The sequence below is a fragment of the Herpailurus yagouaroundi genome, unplaced genomic scaffold (genome assembly GCF_014898765.1).
Source record: "Herpailurus yagouaroundi ecotype Mexico unplaced genomic scaffold, PumYag 210, whole genome shotgun sequence".
NCBI classification, from domain to species: Eukaryota; Metazoa; Chordata; class Mammalia; order Carnivora; family Felidae; genus Herpailurus; species Herpailurus yagouaroundi.
Window position 1 is genome coordinate 5,644,393 of NW_024412441.1, and position 20,147 is coordinate 5,664,539.

Sequence of the window (20,147 nt, forward strand, 5' to 3'; positions counted from 1 at the left end):
TGGTTCCTCTCAAATGCCCTGATGCTGTGTTGCAAACAAAGTGAACTATCACAAATTCACCACTATATTCTATGCTATCACACCCATCTGGAATGTTCTTTTCTGCCTCCTCACCAGGTCAACTCCCATTCGTCCTTCAGGATTCAAGTGCCACTCTGTGAAGCATTCATTCCTCTTCCTCGGGTCGAGTTGACCACTTCCTCTTTTGTGCCTTGCATAGTATCTAACCACTCTTTATTTCTGTAACTTGCTTTCTGTAATGGCACGTATTTGCTGATGTGCTCTTCTGAGAAGATGGGGAACTCTAGGAGAGTGACATTTTAAAATTCATCCTTGTGTCCCTGGCATTTAGGACAGTGCCTTGCTATTATGGGCACCTTCTATCAATGTGTCAGTCTTCTTTCAACCATGGTGACGACTTTAAATTCCTAACAACTGGCAAGAGCTCATAGCAGAGCAACTTCTGAGAAAGACTATTCTAATTAGCTTAATGACCTGAAGGAGGCATAAGCTGGTGGTTACTGCTTGCCAGTGAATTTAAAGAACTAAAAAGACATTGAGATCATAAAATAAATGGCTTTTGAGATAAGTTTTTCCCAAGTCTATATAGTTGTTTTTTTTTTTTTTGAGAGAAAAGCTTAGGAGAATATGTAAACATCATGTATTCTTTCATTTCTCAGCATCATATAATGGTATTTATCCTTTTCAGCACACAAATTGTTTTTTCACTTGTTATCATTTTGATGCAAATCTTCTAGAAAGTTGTCATAATTGTCTAAGCTTTATTGGACAGCATATCCTGAAGAGAAATTGACCTTTTATTAATCATATATGTCCTCACAATTGACCTAAATGATTGTGTTGTGCTTTCAATATAATTACACATTCACGGGCTCTTGAGAAGTGCATGAATGTTTGACCTACATTCACAGGCCCAAGACAACTATGTTTTGAGTTTTTAATTTTACATTGAATAGCTTTCCTGTTTTCTCTCTTGGCTTTTGGTTTTTGTTGCTGACAAGACCTCTACTGATAGTCCCCATTCTAATTTGCTGCTTCTTGTTTTCTGTTGTGCAGGGAATTCACAGATTGTTAAAACAGGCTAGAAGAATTAATAAGTTTTGAGCGAGAACTTAATGGGCTCTCTTATGACTAAAGTGCATGAATTTGTGATATGCCTAAAAGTGTCTCTCGGTGTAATGTTTTTGCTTACTTTCATTCTCTTGGTCTTATTTAGGTGAGGTAGTGCTACCCTATTCCTTTAACTAGTTTGCTGTGATAGGACATGAAATAATCTTGTAAATTAACGGTTACTTACCAGGTATTTCCAGGGTATGACTGTCCTATCATGTGATCAGTTCCTCATGTTTGCTTGGTTCCTCCTTTAATTCCTTAATCCCATGCAGTAGGTGGTGACTCATTCCTATTTCCAATGCTGCTGATGGAAAGTTACTAAGCAAATGGAAATCTGATTACAGGAGAAAATCACAAGTATAGAAAAAGACAAATTTTATAAAATGGATCTTTAAAAAAAATTGTTTTTAACATTTATTCATCTTTGAGAGACAGAGCATGAGTGGGGAAGGGGCAGAGAGAGGGAGACACAGAATCCGAAGCAGGCTCCAGGCTCTGAGCTGTCAGCACAGAGCCGAACGCGGGGCTCGAACTCACGAACTGTGAGATCATGACCTGAGCCAAAGTCAGATACTCAACCGACAGAACCACCCAGGTGCCCCAAAATGGATCTTTAAAAGGTAAAAAAAAAAAACATTCTCTTATTCTGACTGTAAGCCTATTCCCAACCTCTACTTTCTACCCATTTACACCCTAGAGACAGGCATCAGCAATACCTGTTAAAACCTAGATAAAACAGAACCTAGCCAGAGCACCTGGCCGGCTCAGTCAGAGGAGCAGGAGACTCTTCATCTTGGGGTCGTAAGTTCGACCCCCACATTGGATGCAGAGCTTACTTAAAAAAGTAAAATCTCAGGGGCACCTGGGTGGCTCATTTGGTTAAGCGTCTGACTTTGGATCAGGTCATGATCTCATGGTGCGTGAAATCGAACCCCATATTGGGCTCTGTGCTGACAACTCAGAGCCTGGACCCTGCCTAGGATTCTGTGTCTCACTCTCTCTCTGGCCCTCCCATGCTCATGCTCTCTCTTTTTCTTTCTCTCTAAAAAAATAAATCAACATTAAAATAAATAAAATCTTTAAAAAAAAACAGAACCTAGCCTATGTCAAAATAAATGATGGTTCATTAATAAAATAGACTCATTCCATGTGGCAGAGACTACCCTCACAGTAAAGACCATGGAAATATAATTGACAAATTACATACCATAACATGAAAGCTTAAGACCTTCTAATAACAAAAATATGAACTGATTATTCTTAAGTATAATAATACCATTTTTAGAGCATCATTTGAATATGCCACATGGCATTCCCTTCAAGGTAAATCAGGAAGTGGGTTTCTACATAAAACACTGGTGCTTTTAGGCTACTAAAAATAAGTGTGGGCTAAAACAATTAAATGCTTCTAATCGTAGAAAAACTGTAGATTTGTTCTCATACAAAATAATGCAAATTAAAAATGATAATAACCATTATAAATAAGGAAATTTGAAGACATTTTATTTCCTTCTATTGAATGAAAATACAAAGATATATAAAAAATGTATACATTGATATATGAGATGATGTATTTGATGTTCTGCTGTTGAAAGTTAAAATTCACATTAAATTTAACAAATTGTTTAATGTAAATGTTTTTTATTTCCTAATTTTCAATCAATATGTGTCAGTTGGATGTTTTATTTAAATAGTAGCTTGAGAAGAATTCTCAGATTCAATTTTATTTTGCAGATTTCATAATTTAAATACCTGTTTTTGGTTTCTTAAACTAAAATTGCAATATAAAATATTCAGTTGCATGGAACTAAACATTTTTTTGTTTTATTTTGTTTTTAAAGTTTATTACCTATTGGGATGAGCACTGGGTGTCATATGGAAACCAATTTGTCAATAAATTTCATATTAAAAAAATAATAAATAAATAATAAATAAAGTTTATTTATTTATTTTGAGAGAGACAGAGAGCAGGGGAAGGACAGAGAGAGAGGGACAGAGAATCCCAAGCAGGCTCCATGCTGTCAACATAGAGCCCAGTGCAGGAATTGATCTCACCAACCGTAAGATCATGACCTGAGCTGATATCAAGAATCAGACGCTCAACCAACTGAGCCACACAGGCACCCCTAAACATGTTTCATATTTTAAAAATTACCTTATTTTCTCATTATGAAAATAATACATTTCATTGGCATGTTTGGAAAAATCAATGATATAAAGAAAAAAACAAATAAAAAATCAAACCCATAATTCTACCACTCAGAGATTAATATATCATTGCATTTATTTCACATTATTTTTAAAAGCCTTACCACTCTCACAACACCATTAGAAGATATAACAGTGATCAAAATTTGAATACGTCTCTCAGCTTAAATTAATTCATGATCCTGAGATAAAGAGTCACATGCTCTACCAACTGAACCAGCAAGCACTTCTCAAATGCATTTTTAATAATGATATTCATCATATTTTAAATATGTAGAACTGCCAGCTTACCAATTTTTATTTATGTATTTTTAAAAATTTGTTTATTTGGGGGAGAGTGCAAGCAGGGAGGGGCAGAGAAAGGGGAACAGAAGATCCAAAGCAGGCTCTGCGCTGACAGTCTGACAGCCTGACAGCAGCAAGCCCAATGTGGGGCTCAAACTCGCAAAACGTGAGATCATGACCTGAGCCAAAATCCATCACTCAACCGAATGAGCCACCGAGGTGCCCCCAGTATACTGATTTTTAAAACATCAAATCTCAAATTCCCACAACCATATCTAAAACTTGGCTAATACATCTTGCAAAAGAATAAAAATGTATTCTCTGGGTTTAGAATAAAACTGGGGTTATGAGTTCTATATTTGTCAGAGCATTCTCACTTTCTTGATTCATGAATCAATATTTATTGAGCTATCATATGTGTGAGATAGCATATGGAGCAGACAAGACACAGAAAAGATTGTATCTAAATGAGGCCAAAAGAAATAAAATGGCAAATATATCATTCAATAGGTTAGTTCTAGAGGGGGGCAGACTTTTTCTGTAAAAGGTCAGATAGTAAATATTTTAGGCTTCGTGGGCCATAAGGTCTCTGTGGCAACTAACCACTTTCATGGTAGCATAAAGCAATCATAGATTGTGTGTAAAGAAATAGGTGTTGCTGTGTTGTAGAAAAGCTTTATTTACAAAAAAACAGTGGGTCAGATTTGGCCCCTAGACTATTGTTTGTCAACCTCTCAACTAGTATTCACTGTATTTACACTGGATACAAAACAAAACAAAAAACAGGATTGAATTCTTTTCCAGTTAATTAATTAACTTTAAGAATAATTAAATTGACCATCCAAGTGTATTGTATAATTATGTTCTGGAAGTGCAGAAGAGTTGGTCTTCAAGTCGCTTGGAAATGGAATTCCATTATTCTGGTGCATCAGATATAGTTCAAATTGCTTTCAATCTCTCGTGTTACCATTGAAAACCTTTCCCCAGATATAAAATTATTTGGGGAGGGGGTGGAATTCTCTTGAGTTCCAGCAGGAAACAGGGGGGTACTCCGGAGGTGCCTAACTAAACAGAAGTTAGAAAAAGGGTAACTTAGGTGTGGGATGTTAAGTGAACCAACAGAGGCTGGTAAAGCACCCAAAGATGAGCAGTAGCAGGCATCTGCTTCACCCCTGGGCCTGAAGGGGCAAGAGGAGGACACTGTTATCAGAATCCTGGAAGACCATACATAGTCTTGTAAGAGGAGCCACCGGATAGGAGCTGTGTCCACAGAGAATGGGGCCACTGCCGTCATCATGATGCAGAAGAAAAAACTAGGAAAGAATATCCCAATCTCTCTGTCCTTCTCACTCATATTGCCAGCCAGTGCCCCCCACTGCTGAATACCATGAGAAGCAGAGAGCAAGAGAACCCAGATGATGCAGTCCACGGAGGTCAGCCTCCTGGCACAGAGAAAGAGAGATTGAAACTAAAGGCCCCAAAAGAAAACTATCTAGCACAGAGCTGCATGTGAAAAATGAGGAGAACACCTAGCACTATTTTTACAGATCCTTTGATGGCCATACAAGATGGCAATTCTTTTCAAATTAGAAGCTTAAATCTTTGGTGGAATGCCTTGATGAAACAGAGGGAGCTGATAAGTGTGTTAAAAATAAAATGCCATAAAATTTGTGGCTTATAGCTTGACATGTATGGTCCATTAATGTGAGGTATAAACCAAATCTTTTTTTTTTAACTGACAGATATATAGCATCAGAGCCCTGCAGTGTCTTGCACACAGTAGGTGTTCTATATTAGTTGAATGAATAAATTTGTGAAAATAATTAATTTTTCATAACTTTCATTTAAATAACTTGATTTGTAAGTAGAAGGAAATATAATTTATTAAAAGATATTATTTTAAAAGAAAATAACAAAACTGGGGTAAACAAAACCAAGGGGTACTTGATTCTCTTATCTGTGTCCTCTACTCAACAGAAACTGGAAGCACTGCATACAAAACAACCTTTACTAAACCCATTCATCAACGTTTATTTAGAATGTATTCCTATTTCAGGGGCACCTGGGTGGCTCAGTCAATTAAGCGACCCACTCTTGCTTTTGGCTCAGGTCGTGATCTCACAGTTGGTGAGATGGAGCCCTTGGTGGGGCTGTGTGTTGACAGCACAGAACCTGCTTGGGATTCTCTCTCTCCTTCTCTCTCTGCTCTTCCCCTGTTCTCTCTCTCTCTCTCTTCTCAAGATAAAAAAACATTTAACATTTTTTAAAAAATAATGTATTTCTACTTGAAATCCTTATTCATCATTTTGTTTAATAAAAGTAAAATGGATAACAAATCAGAATTAGGCCCTTTACTTCTATTTGATAAAGTTCAATTAGCATCTTCCAAAATCATTGTGAAATAAACACAGTGGTCATGGTACTGGCTGCAATAATGTTAGTAGGTAACATCAGCTACATCTTCTATATTTCACAATACATTAATCATGTGAAAACTTTGAGTCTTAATTAGGAAGATAGTGTATGTTAATGTCACCTTTCATAAACTCATGCCCAGCTTCTGTGGAAATTTACTAGCATAAGTCTAAAAAAACAGATTTCCAAGTCCTGCATTGGGTATATTTTGATTCCAGACGGTTTTAGATCTCACCCCTCTTCTTTTTAATTTAAGATATGGCAATAGTATGTCAATTATATTACAGCTACAAATAATTTTTGAGTTTTGGTAATTCTGAATTAGTTACCCAGCTCTTTCTGCCTTTTATTTTCTCTCTCTCTCTTTTTTTTACTATGGCCCTATCTAACTCATACGTGGATTTTTTTTTTTTTTAATTTAACAAGGGTCATAAGAACAATGGCCATATTTTTCCTGTAGCACAATGTGAAAGCACTTTTCTTTTACTCATTTTGCAAGGGCATATCAAATTACATGGAATTGGCAAAAGTCAACATGATTTTGTGAAGAGCAAGTCCTGCCAAACTAATTTCTTTTCTTTTCTTTTCTTTTTTAACCAACTGCAGAAACTGACAGATGGTATAGTAATGATTACCTCTACAAAACATCATCTGTGTCTACTTACTGGCATATATATCATGTGTTTTTAAACATAATGTGGTGCTCAAGTCTGAGGTGGAATCACGAAAGGAATGCTTCCTCTCCCCTCACTGCCTCTTAAATGCTGACCTCAGCATAAAGGCATAAATGAGACTGGAATTGGTTATTGAGTGCACCAAGTACACACACATTGTAGATCATCCGTTGTCTCCAGAGAAGCAGGAAAGTGGAATTCTACCTGTCCTAGAAATCAAGTGACTTGGTGCTACCAGGATGTCTCACAGTGTAAATAACATAATATCCCTGTACTTCTGCATTAAAGGATCCCCTCTTGACAACTACTACAAAAAAATCTGGCCACTGAGAAGAGGTGAAGAAATTAAAATTCACCAAAAAATTCCTGCATATTTCAAAAATAACCTTTTTAGTAACACTTGATGCTTTCTGAACTTGTGAGAAGCACCATTCACATGCTGCAATGTCAATATTAAATTTTATCTGATGTGTTTTTTTTTCAATGAGAACTTCCTGCTTAGTTCCTTTTCTTTTGTGCATTCAGTGAATATGCATTTTGAATATTTATTATGCACCCGGCACTAGGGATATAAAAATGCATAAGATGTTTCCTTATGACACATGTACCTTTATGGACATCATAGTCAGCTAGGAAATATAGACCAACGTTATTCTAAAATACTGCAATGCATGATATGTGCTATTTACAGGAAGATTTGATGGAAAATCAAGAAAGCCTTCACAGAGAAGTGACTTGTAGCTAGGCCTTGAATGAAAAGTTGACATTCAATGGGGAGAAGAGGTTCAGGGAATTTGAGGTGGGAAAATGATAGAAGCAGTGCATCAAAATACAGAAGAGCATGATGTGTTTGGGGAGCCGTAAATAGCTTCCTGTGGCTAAACTATACTTTCCCAGGGGTGGAGAATGGTGGGAAATGAAAGTTCAATTCATATTGTAAGAAAGTGAAATATCATACTAAAGAACTGGCCTTTATCTTATAGGCAATAGGTTCAAGTGAAGCTTTAAAAAAAAAAAAATCAAGCGAATGAGATCAGATTTCTCCTTCAAGAAGAAAATTCTAGCAGCGCCATAGTGGGTAATTGGAAAGAGGTGAGACTGTAGGCAGAGAAACTAGACAGGAGTTCCTCCTACTAAAGTTTTATAGATTCAGCTTATGCTGCTTTTTTTTTTGTTGCAAGTTTAATAGTGACTTTCTTGAACTTTGTTGGTAGACAGGAGATTATGAACACTATCACCAGTCCAGCAACTTGTTCATGTTGCCCTCTATTGGCAGAAAAGAAAGGAAATTACTGTCTAGGACATTATCTCATACTTCATTAGCTGACAATATTTCAATTTCTATTGCAACTGTGTGCCAGTAACGGTGCTAAGAGTAGAGGATACAAAAAAGAATCTCAAGAAACTCATAATATAAGAATAAAAATAAAATTAAAATACCATTAATGTAGTGCTCCCAATTCATAAGTAATATTAATATGTGTCATACAAAATATAAACACAGCCAATTCACATCTGTGTAATGAATACATCTCAATATAGTCAGTATTAACCACATTAACAAAAACTATAACTTATATTTACGTAAGTTAACTTGTAAGAATATGTCTTCATTGCAGGAAAATCTGACACTACAGATAAATACAAAAAAGATAAAAAAGAGAAAGGAAAACAATTGGAAAAAAATTCCACTCACAATCTCATCTACCTAGATGCTTTCAAATTGTCATACTTGCACACTCACACACACACACAAAACAATATCATAGGCAATATATATTATTCTTTTTCCCCACTTAACAATACAGACATTACATACAACTTTATATACATACATGTATTTGTACATATACATGTATACATATATAGAACACATAATCTACAATATACATACAATTCCTGCTTAACAATAAACCTATATTTGCATGTCAATAGAAAAGCTTTTAGAATATAATTCATATGAGATGGAAACAAATTAAAATTTTTCCAGGTTTTACAGATATTAACATATAACATATGTAAGTTTAAGGTGCACAATGTGATGATCTGAGACACATATATATTGCAAAGTGATTACCACAATAAGGTTAGATAGCACCTCCCTCCCCTCATATAATTACCATTCTTTTCTATGTGGTGATAATGTTTAAGATCTACTCTCTTAAAACTTATAAGTATATAATAAAGTATTGTTGATTATAGTCACCATTCTGTATGTTAGATCCCCAGAGCTTATTCATCCTATAGCTGTATCCATCTCTCCATTTCCTGCACTCCCCAATCATTGGTAACCACCATTCTATTCTCTAATTCCAAAAGATGTTTAGATTTCACATGTAAGTAAGAACATATAGTATTTGTCTTTTTCTGACTTATTTTGCTCAGCATAATGCCCCCAAGGTCCATCCATGTCGTCACAAAGGGCAGGATTTCTGTCTTTTTTTATGGCTTAATAATGTTCCATTGTTTAACATTTGTCTGTAGTCAATGGACACTTAGGTTGTTTCCAAGTCTTGACTATTGTAAATAATGCTACCATGAACATGGCAGTACAGGTATCTCTTCATGATCCTGATTTCCTTTCCTTCGGATACATACCCAGAAGTGACATTACTAGATCATATAGTAGTTTTATCTTCGATTTTTTGAGGAACCTCTACAATGGTTTCCATAGTGACTGTACTAATTTACATTCCCACCAGTGGTGCTCAAGTGTTCCAATTGTTCCACATCCTTGCCAACACTTGTTACGTACATATTTTAGACATTAGCTCCTCATCAGATGTATGGTTTGCAAATATTTTCTCCCATTCTGTAGGTTGCCTTCGCATTTTGCAGATAGTTTCTTTGGCTGTGCAGAAGCTTTTTAGTCTGCATAGTCTCACTTCTTTATTTTTGCTTTTGTTGTTTGCACTTTAGATGTCATATCCAAACAATCATTGCCAAAACCAAAGTCAAGGAACTTTTTCCTTATGTTTTCTTCCTCTAGCTCTATAGTTTTAGGTATTAAATTTAAGTTTTTAATCTATTTCAAGTTAATTTTTGTCAGTGGTGTAAGACAGAGGCCCAGTTTCTTTTTTTTTTTTTTTATGTGAATATCCAGTTTTCCTAAAACCCTTTATTGAAGACACTATCTTTGCCCATTGAGTATTCTTGGTTCTTTTGTCAAATATTAGTTGAGTGCGTATGTGTGTATTTATTTCTGAGGTCTGCCTTGTGTTCCATTTGTCTATGTGCCCATTCTTATGTCAGTGACATACTATTTTGGTTACTATAGCTTTGTGATAAAGCTTAAAATTAGGTATTTGCTGCTTCCACCTTTGTTATTTTTTCTTAAGATTGTTTTGGCTATTTGGGGTCTTCTGTGGTTTGATATAAATTTTAAGATTATTTTTTCTATTTCTATGAAAACTTCCAGTGGAATTTTTACAAGGATTGCAATGAATCTGTAGATCACTTTGGGTAATATGCACATTCTAACAATAGTAATTCTTTTTTTTAAAGATTTTATTTTTAAGTAATCTCTGTACCCAACGTGGGGCTCAAACCCACAACCCCAAGATCAAGAGTCACATGCTCTACTGACTGAGCCAGCCAGGCATCCCAATAGTAATTCTTCTAATCCATGAACATGAGATGTCTTTAAATTTGTTTGTCTTCCTCAGTTTCTTTCATCAATGTCTTACAGTTTTAAGTGTATAGATATTTCACCTTTTTGTTACATTTATTCCTAAATATTTTATTGTCCTTGATGCTATTGTAAATGGGATTATTTTCTTAATTTCTGTTCCAGATTATCTTTGTTAGTTTATAAAAATGTAACAGATTTTTGTATGCTGATTTTGTATATTGCAACTTTACTAACTTTATTTAGTTGTTCTAAAATGGTTTTGATGGGCTTTCTATATATGGGATTATGTCATCTGCAAATAGATAATTTTACTTCTTCCTTTCTGTTTTGGATGTCTTTTATTTCTTTTTCTTGCTTAATTGCTCTGGCTAGGACTTCCAGTACTATGTTGAATAAGAGTGATGAGAGTGGGCAGCTTTGTCTTGCTCCTGATCTTAGAGAAAAAGCTTTTACACCATTGAGTATGATGTTTTCTCTGGCTTATCATACCTGGCTTTCATTATGTTGAATTATGTTCTTTCTATACCCAATTTTTAAAGAGTTTTTATCATGAAAGGATACTGGATTTGTGAGGTGCATTAGCTGCATTTATTTAGATAATTTTTTAAAGATTTTATTGTTTTTAAGTAATCTCTTCTCTACACCCAACATGGGGCTTGAACCCACAACCCTGAGATCAACAGTCATATACTCCATCACCTGAGCCAGGCAGGTGCCCTGAGATCACATTTTTTAAAAATCTTTCATTCTATTAAAGTGGTGAATCACATTTATTTGCATACATTGAGCTATTCTTGCATCCCAGTGAGAAATCTCACTTGGTCATGGTCCATGACCCTTGTAATTTTTATAATAATTGTTATTGTGGTAAAATGTGAATACATAAAATTTACCATTTTAATCATTTTAAAGTGTACAGTTCAGGGGCATTAAGTACATTGACATTGTTGTGCAAACATCACTACTATACATCTCCAGAACTTTTTCATCATTCCAAACTAAAACCCAATATATAATAGCTCCATTCTCTCCCCCTGACCCCAACCGTGGGAACTGTTATAATTTCTGTCTTTATGTAGTTGACTAATCTAAGTACCTCACATAAATGGAATCATACAACATCTGCCCTTTTGCTCTGGTGTATTACACTTAACATAATGTCTTCAAAGTTTATTCATGTTGTAGCATGTATCAGAATTATGTATCAGGGGAATGAAACTCGGCTCCAATGTCTCAGTCTGAGACAAACTCTAAGGTATAACTAACATCCCAGAGTTCCCCTGTGGGACAGGCTGAAACTACCCTCCCTGAGACTTTGCCTAAAGTCGTACCTTTGGTTGGCTTCTTCCCTTTCCGTATTCTGCTTCTCATACTCCCATATTCTTTCCTTCTAGGGAGCACTTTCTCATTAAATCACTTGCACTAGAATCCTCATCTCAGGGATCTTCTTCCAGGGAACTCAACATAAGATACCAAGAGACAACTCATACCCAGAATACTAAAAAGAAGTCCTTCAAAAAGAATAGAAAAATGTAAACTATCTAATAGGAAAAGGGTAAAAGACTTGAATAGATACTTCATAAAATAGCATATCCAGATGGTCAATAAATATATGAAAAGGTACCTCACTTTGTTGATCATCAGGGAGATGCAAATGGAAATCATTGTGGTATACCACTATCACCCACCTGAAAAGCTAAAATGAAATTACCAAGCGTTGGTGAGGATATGAAGCAAACAGAGCCCTCATAGTGCTGGTGGGAATGTAAACAGATATTTTGGAAAATTGGTTAGGAGCATAGACTAAAGCCAAATATGCATACTCTGTAATACAATAACTCCACTCCTAAGTAAATATCCAACAGATACATGTGTCTGTGTGTCCCAAAGGCATGTTCTGGAATGCTCAAGGCAGCACTATTTGAAATAGCCCTAACTGGGAACTACACAGATGCCGACCAACAGTTAAACGGGTAAATAAATAGAATACTATACACCAACAAGAATGAATGATCTACACAGAGCGATATAGATGATTCTCATGATATAACTTGAAAGGAGCCGGATAAAAATGAGTGCATATTGTAAAAAACTAATCTTTAGTCTTAGAAGTAGGATAGTGGTTACTTACCATAGGGGACGGGAATAGTAACAGGAAAGAAGCACAAGGCAGGCTTTTGAGGTACTAATAATGTCTGTTTCTTGACCTGGTTACTGGTTACCCTTGTGAGTTCAATTTGTGAAAGTTCATTGAGCTGTACACTTTGATATATGCTTATAATTTGATATGTGGAAATTTGTGTAAAAAGCTTTTTTAAAAAATGTATGTAATTTAAAAGTAACTCCTTTTAGAGGCACCTGGGTGGCCTAGTTGGTTGAGCATCCAACTCTTGATTTCAGCTCAGGTAATGATCCCAGGGTCATGATCAAGCTGTGCATTGGGGTCCATGCTGATCATAGAGCCTGCTTAAGATTCTCTCTCTCTCTCTCTCTCTCTCTCTCTCTCTCTCTCTCTGTCTAACATGTGTGCGTGCTCTCTCTCTCCTTCTGCCCCTCCCCCCCCATTGCTTGTGCTCTCTCTGTAAAGTAAATTTTTCAAAGTAACTCCTCTTAGAATAATTGAATTAACTATTGCACAGCAGCCCAAAGGCATATTATACAGTTATAAAAGAGAAGAGGAAGATCTCTATGAACCTGTAGGGATTGATTTCAAAATAAAATTTTAAGTGTAAAAAAGCAGAGTGAAAAAGAGCATTTACCTTCATGTAAGAAAAATAAGAAAATAAAATACATCTGTATCTGTTTATTTGTGGAAGAAGGAGAAAGAGGAGGAGGGACAGAAAAGGAAAAGAAAGGAAGCAGAAGGGGAGCAAGGGGAAGGGAAGGGAAGAGAAAGGAAGGGGGGCATGGAGGAAGAATAAACCAGAAACCAATGAGGTTGATTACCTACAGGGAGTGGGTGGGAGCAAAGTAGAAATGATGGAGGAGGAGTAGGAACAGGGTAGAAGGATTGAGAGGGTACTGATACTTTTGGAGGTTAACTTCCTTGTAGAGCTCTGACTTTTAGAACCATGTTAATATTTCACACACTCAAAAAATAAATAATTTAAATCAACCAGGATATGAGGGGCATACAAATAATATGGACTACAAATGGAATACAAATAGTAACAAATGAAACCAACTTTATTACAAATGAATAACCTAATCATACTGAAAGACCTAAGAGAGACAAAAACTCACCCAGGAAACTCTAGACTTCAATATTTTGACTATATATTCTAAGATAGTGTTTGACACATTAAAGCCTATAGACCATATCGAGTCCACTGCCTATTTTTGCAAATTAAGTTTCATTAGACTCAGCCATGCTTATTCATTTATATGTTGTCTGTAGCTGCTTTTGCACTATAACTGCAGTTAAGTAGTTGCAACAGAAAGCGTACGACACCCAAAGCTGAAAATATTTACCATCTGGCAAAAAAGTTTTCACACCTATTCACTAATGCTAAAAAGAAAAAGAACTATGCATGAATATTGTACTGTAGTCAATAAACTTGTTTTTTAGAAGGGAATGAGCTACAAATTCTGTAACTACTTTATGTCTATTATGGGATTAAGCCAATAAGTTAATATACTGTGAATATTGAGAGCAAGATTTTATGTAGTAATGATGTCAAGTGATTCTGATTTAATGGATTATTTTAATGAAATCTTTAAGGGAATTTCTTTTTCTCTTATCTTTTAGCATGGAAAATATCAAACATAGAGAAATTAGTATAATAAACCCATGATGTAGCTTCAATAGTTAACACAATTTTGCTGATCTTGTGTTATCTATTTATACCCTTACCTCCGTTTTTTCTGGTTTTGGCTGGTGTCTTTTAAAGCAAATCTTAAACATGTCATTTCACCATAAAAATACTGCCCAGTATCCATCTTTAACTTATAAACTGTAGCTTTTTACAGGAACTTTTCAAATCTTTGAAAATGATATTTAAATGATCTGAGTGATTAATCAATAAAATTTTTAAAAATAAGAAAATATAGGAAAACTTGACCCTCCAGGTAATGAAAATGTATAATATTTTAAAGCTACAATAATTAAGACTAGGTATTTGGCCAGAAATGGAAGAATAGGGGATAGGGAAGAAACAATTTCATATGCTATTTAATAGGTGTAAATTGGTGCAATTTTTCTGGAATGCATTTTGGCCATATGAATTAAAAGCCTTAAAATGTATACTCTTTTATGCTAAGTGAAATAAGTCACTCAGAGAAAAACAAATATCATATGATTTCACTTATATGTGGAATTTAAGAAAAAAACAAGTGAACAAAGAAAGAGAGACAAAACAAAAAACAGACTCTTAACTATAAAGAACAAGCTGATGATTCCCAGAGGGGAGATAGATGGGGGGGTGGGTGAAATAGGTGTAGCTGATTAAGAGTACACATATCTTGATGAGCACTGACTAATATATGGAACTATTGAATCAGTCTTGTACACCTGAAATTAATATAACACTGTGATAACTATACTAGAATTAAAATTTTTAAATGACTCTACAAAGTATAACTTTTATTATATGCAAATCATTCTTACATGATTCAGAGAAAGAGAAAGAACATAAATGTGGAGAAAGTCAATAATTCTTGAACCTAGGGTTCATTTGTATTACTCATGTAATTTTTCTGTAGATTTGACAAATTTTAATACCCAAAGCTTTGTGGCTTTTTTAAGGTTTATTAAGGTTTTTTAAGGTTTATTTTGAGAAAAAAAGAGAGAGGGAGAGAGAGAGAGAGAGAGACCAAGTGAGCTTGAGTGGGGGATAAGCAGAAAGACAGAGAGAGAGAGAATCCCAAGCAGGCCCCATGCTATCTGTGCAGAGTGCAACTTTGGCCTTGAACTCATGAACCAGAAGATCATGACCTAAGACTAAATCAACAGTCAGATGCTTCACCAACTGAGCCACCCAAGAGCCCCAAAGCTTTGTTTTTTAATGTGTATCTATTTGACCTACAAGTTCTAGGAAATTATTCAGAGAACTGAAGATACATGTGAAGATAAATGTACAGTGAAGAATGTGGAAGGATGTTCACAACGTTGTACACGATAGTGAAGAACTAAAAACAACCAAAAAATTTAAAAGCAGAGGCTTGGGAATCACTGGGGTGCATGCATATAATTAAGTACTGTGCAACCATTTGAAATCCTCTTGGAGAATGTATATATTGCCATGCAAAATTTTCATAAAATATTTTGTGAGTTAGAACTTTGTTTGCAAGTGACAGAAAATGATCTGAGCTGACAGGTCAGTTATCATGTGACTGTCTCTCTGATTCAATCCTACCCTTCCTTAGTGTGCTTTGTGATGCTGGGACTTGGGACCCTCCAAGCATTTCTTCTGGTGCTTTCTTCAAGCTTTCAAGTTTTAATAGTCCCAGCTATGTTCCTTTGTTCTATCCAACCTTAATAGTGGTATCTGCTTCCTGCAGTTGTTACCTCCCTGATACCTTAATGTTTTCTTTTTGCTTTTTCATTTCATCAATATCTAGTTAGCAATTCTTTATATCAAATCATTCTGTAAAATAACTAGTGTGGCTTCTGCCTCTTGGCAGCTTGCCTGAGCCTAAAAGGAGAATATAAAGCCCCAATGTGTCTTGTAGACTCTGAGGGCAGAAGGATCTCAGGAGAGCATAAAGATAACAAAATGGTTAGCAACCAGGAACCCAGGAAATGCCTTCTCATATCCTGTCTTTCTTTGCTTCTCTGTTTAATTGTCATCTCTCTGCCTAGGAAGGGTCTCAGCTGCTCAGTTCACCCATCAGGTTACAGCCACATTCCAGCTCTGAAGTTTTAAACTTTCCTTCACTCAAAACCGTGGCTCAGTCTGGGGGCACCTGGGTGTTAAGCATCTGACTTTGGCTCAGGTCATGATCTCACAGTTTGTGGGTTCGAGCCCCGCTTTAGGCTCTGTGCTGACAGCTTAGAGCCTGGAGCCTGCTTCAGATTCTGTGTCTCCCTCTCTCTGCCCCTCCCTCGCTCACACTCTGTCTTTCTCTATTAAATGATCTGAGGTGAAGAATAACTCACTGAAAGTCATGGAAGTATTAACACTGTTATTTCAATTAAATTCAAAAATAGAAAGTAAAAAAAAAAAAAAAAAAACAGTGGCTCAGTCTGAAAAAGAATATTATGGCCCCAATTTCAAATTCCTGGTAGAAAACAACTGACAGAGAAAGTTTGGGTCAGATTTCTACCCATGATGTGATCATCTGAGACCAAGGAATGAAGTCATACAAGTAGTGATATGATTGTCTGGGGCCCATCTTTAAGGAGAAGGAAGTTAAACTAGGTCATTGTGAGATGAGCCAACACCCAAAAAGAATCGAATACAGTTGTTGAGTGGAAACAAAACAAAAGAGCCATGTATAATACAATCCAATTTCTGTAAAACAGAACCAAACTATCTATATACAAAATGTCTATTACTAATGCATATATTAGAAGCATCTGGAAAGATTTTAGTGAACAGGAAAATTTTTTTTAACTTTTCATTATGAAACAATTTCAGACTTACCAAAGAGTTGCAAAAATAGTACAAAGAATTCCTGTATACCCTTAATTCAACTTCCCCAAACGTGAAATGTTGCATAATCGCATTAAAATTATCAAAACCGAGAAAGTAACACTAATACCACTAACTAATCTACAGACCATATTCAAGTTTTGCCAACTGTCCATTAATGTCTTCCTTTCCTTGGGCCAAGAGGCAGTAACTCAAGATCACACAATGGATTCAGTTATGTCTCCTTAGTCTCTTTGATCTGGAATGGTTTCTCAATTTTCCTTTGTCATGAGCTTGACACTTTTTCTCTTTGCCATAAATAAGTATCTTCTGGGAAAATACTTTGATGTTATGTATAAATCCCATTTCTCCATACTTAAGCCCACTAATTTTAGTATCCATTAATGATTCTTGTCTGAAACAATGTTCACTATGTGTTTGGCAAATGGTGATTTCCTATTTCCATCACTTCTTCAACATTTATTACTTGGAATTCTACCGTAACAAAGAGATTTCCCTACTCTACTGATTGTTTTTATTTAATGTTTTATTATATAGCCTTATGGACATGATTTTTATTCCATGGTTTATAATATACCATTATCATGGGGCACCTGGGTAGCTCAGCCAGTTTAGTGTCCAACTCTTGATTTTGGCTCAGGTCATGATCCCAGTGTCGTGGGATTGAGCCCTTCATTCGGTTCCGTGCTGAGTGTGGAGCCAGCTTTGAATTCTCTCTCTCTCTCTCTCTCTCTCTCTCTCTCTCTCACACACACACACACACACACACACACACACACACGCACGCACACTTTGACCCTCTCCCTCGCTCTTGCTATCTCTCTCTGAAAAAAAAAAAAGAAAAGAAATCTTTAAAAAATATTATAATCATTATTTATTTTGTTGCTTAAATTGTCCCAGATATGGCCATTGGCACCATCTCCATACTGGTTCCTATGTTCTTTCAACGTGCCGCCATCATTTTTTGACCACTTCTTGTGGTCTTTTTCTGTCTTAGCCATTTCTTTGAGGAGCTTTGGTTTCTTTTTATTTTTTGGAAAAGTGTATTAATTGAACAAAAGCTGGGCACTGAGTATGTTTGTTGCTACTAGGATATCATTGCTTCTAGGCCCTCTCAGCAGACAGAGCTAAGAAGTGTATACACATAATACACATAAATTAATATCTATATATACATGCACACACCTCTATTTCTACATTTTTCCAAAATCATTATTTTATACTGATACTTTTTTATATATACTGATACTTTTTAAACCATTTTTATTACATTATAATTGACAAATGAAATTATATGTATTTAAGGTGTACAACATGATTTGATATATGTATACATTATACATACATCAATTAATACATATGTTACCTCACATAATTATCTTTTCTGTTTGTGTGGTGAGACTACTTAAGATCTACAGACTTGGTGGGGTGCCTGGGTGGCTCAGTGGGTTGAGTGTCCAACTTTGGCTCAGGTCATGATCTCATCGTTCGTGAGTTCGAGCCCTACATCAAACTTTTTGCTGTTAGCAAGGAACTGGCTTCGGATCTCTGTCCTCACCTCTCCCTGCCCCTCCCCTGCTCACACACTCTCTCTCTCTCTCTCTCTCAAAAGTAAAAACTAAACATTAAAAAAAATCTCCAGACTTGGCAAATTTCAAGTATACAATGCGGTAATATTAATTACAGTCACCATGCTGTATATTAGATCCCCTGAACTTATGCAAATAAAGTAAAACTGTTCTTCTTGCCCTCTTCATTGTGTCTAGTCTCAGATTTTCTGTTCAAGTGATGTGCTGGAACTCCTCCAATGGACTGCCAGATACCCACAAAGGTATTCTCACCTGTGAGTGATTGTCAAGATGGATGTTCTATGGTGGGACAACAGTAGAAAACTCCTATTCCACCATCTTGCTCCTGATACTTTTTATTCCAATCCAGCAGTATGGGGGTCATGCTAGCCTTCCTTCTTTTCATATTGTAATTTCTTCTGATGCTGCAAATACTAACAAAATAATTAAAATTTATTGATTACCTACTCTCTATCAGAACTGTGCCAAGTGCTTTACATACAGGTCTCTTTTAATTCTCATGACAACTCTATGGTAGGTAACATTTTTACACGTATTTTATAGAGAAGAGAGTGAGATATCAAGAGGTTAAGTAATATTGCTACTTATTAGGTGGTGGAGCCAAGATTTGGACCCATGGAGTCTGACTCCAGAATTCATGTGCTTGACCACTATGCATAGCCTATTAATAATACCTGAGGAAGCTAGCACAGTATAAACCAATCTCACTTAGGCACAAAGACAAAATAGTTTAACCAGAGAGATTGAATAGTTACATGGAAAATTTCAAATAAATAAATAAATAAATAAATAAATAAATAATTTATTCAATCTCAGGATGAGAGAGAATTCTCTGACCTTACAAATGTCCACTCCCTAGCTGCATCAGTCACTTCAGGAAGTACCATCTTTTTCAGCAGGAGCCAGGTTAAAAAAGAAATTGTAGCTGTATGTACTTTTGTCAGAAATCATTTTTGGCTCGTCTGCCGTCCTCTCTGTTTGAACTCTCTTTGCATTGCCTGCTCTGTCAGACAGATCAGCTTTGAACTTGAGATTCCTCTTCTGGTTGTTCTGTCTGAATTTGGCATCCTGACCCTAGACTATTGGTCTTGGCACTACTGACCCAGTAACTCCATAGGAAACTGACCTGGTAATTATCCTCTTGGCTCCATTTATCACAGCCTCATGCCCACTTCCAGCCCAGGAACTCAGGGCTCTACCATGCCTCTCAGCCCCCCATCTGTCCAAGACAGGAGTTCTTGCCAAAATACACATGAAACAAACAAGAAAAGACAGATTTGACTAAACAGTGGAGTATAAAACTTCTATTCTTCAAGACAACGTACAATTCTATGATTTTATATATATATACATATATATATATATACACATACATATATATATGCCCTTTCACATATGCGATAATTGATTTTTTTAATTGCTAAGATTTCTTAGCACTTAGTATTTTCCCAGTACTACCATTTTTTTTTACAAATTTAGATTTTGAAAAATTCAAACGTACAGGAGATTTTACAGTACAGTGAACACTCACATACCCTTTACCTGTATTCAGCAATCAAGAATTGAATTTTCCCACCAGATTTAAATACTTAATATCTCTACCCAAAAAAATTCATGT

The 20,147-nt window shown here is 35.8% G+C and overlaps 1 long non-coding RNA gene across 1 annotated transcript; it reads right to left on the reverse strand.

Moving 5' to 3' along the window:
- Positions 1-1,361: 1,361 nt before the first annotated feature.
- LOC121016200 (uncharacterized) lies at positions 1,362-19,745 on the reverse strand. Its single transcript, XR_005784158.1, has 3 exons — positions 19,656-19,745; positions 18,782-18,942; positions 1,362-1,468 (listed from the first exon to the last, which is right to left on the reverse strand). It is a non-coding gene; the product is annotated as an uncharacterized LOC121016200 (long non-coding RNA).
- Between the last annotated feature and the right edge of the window lie 402 nt (positions 19,746-20,147).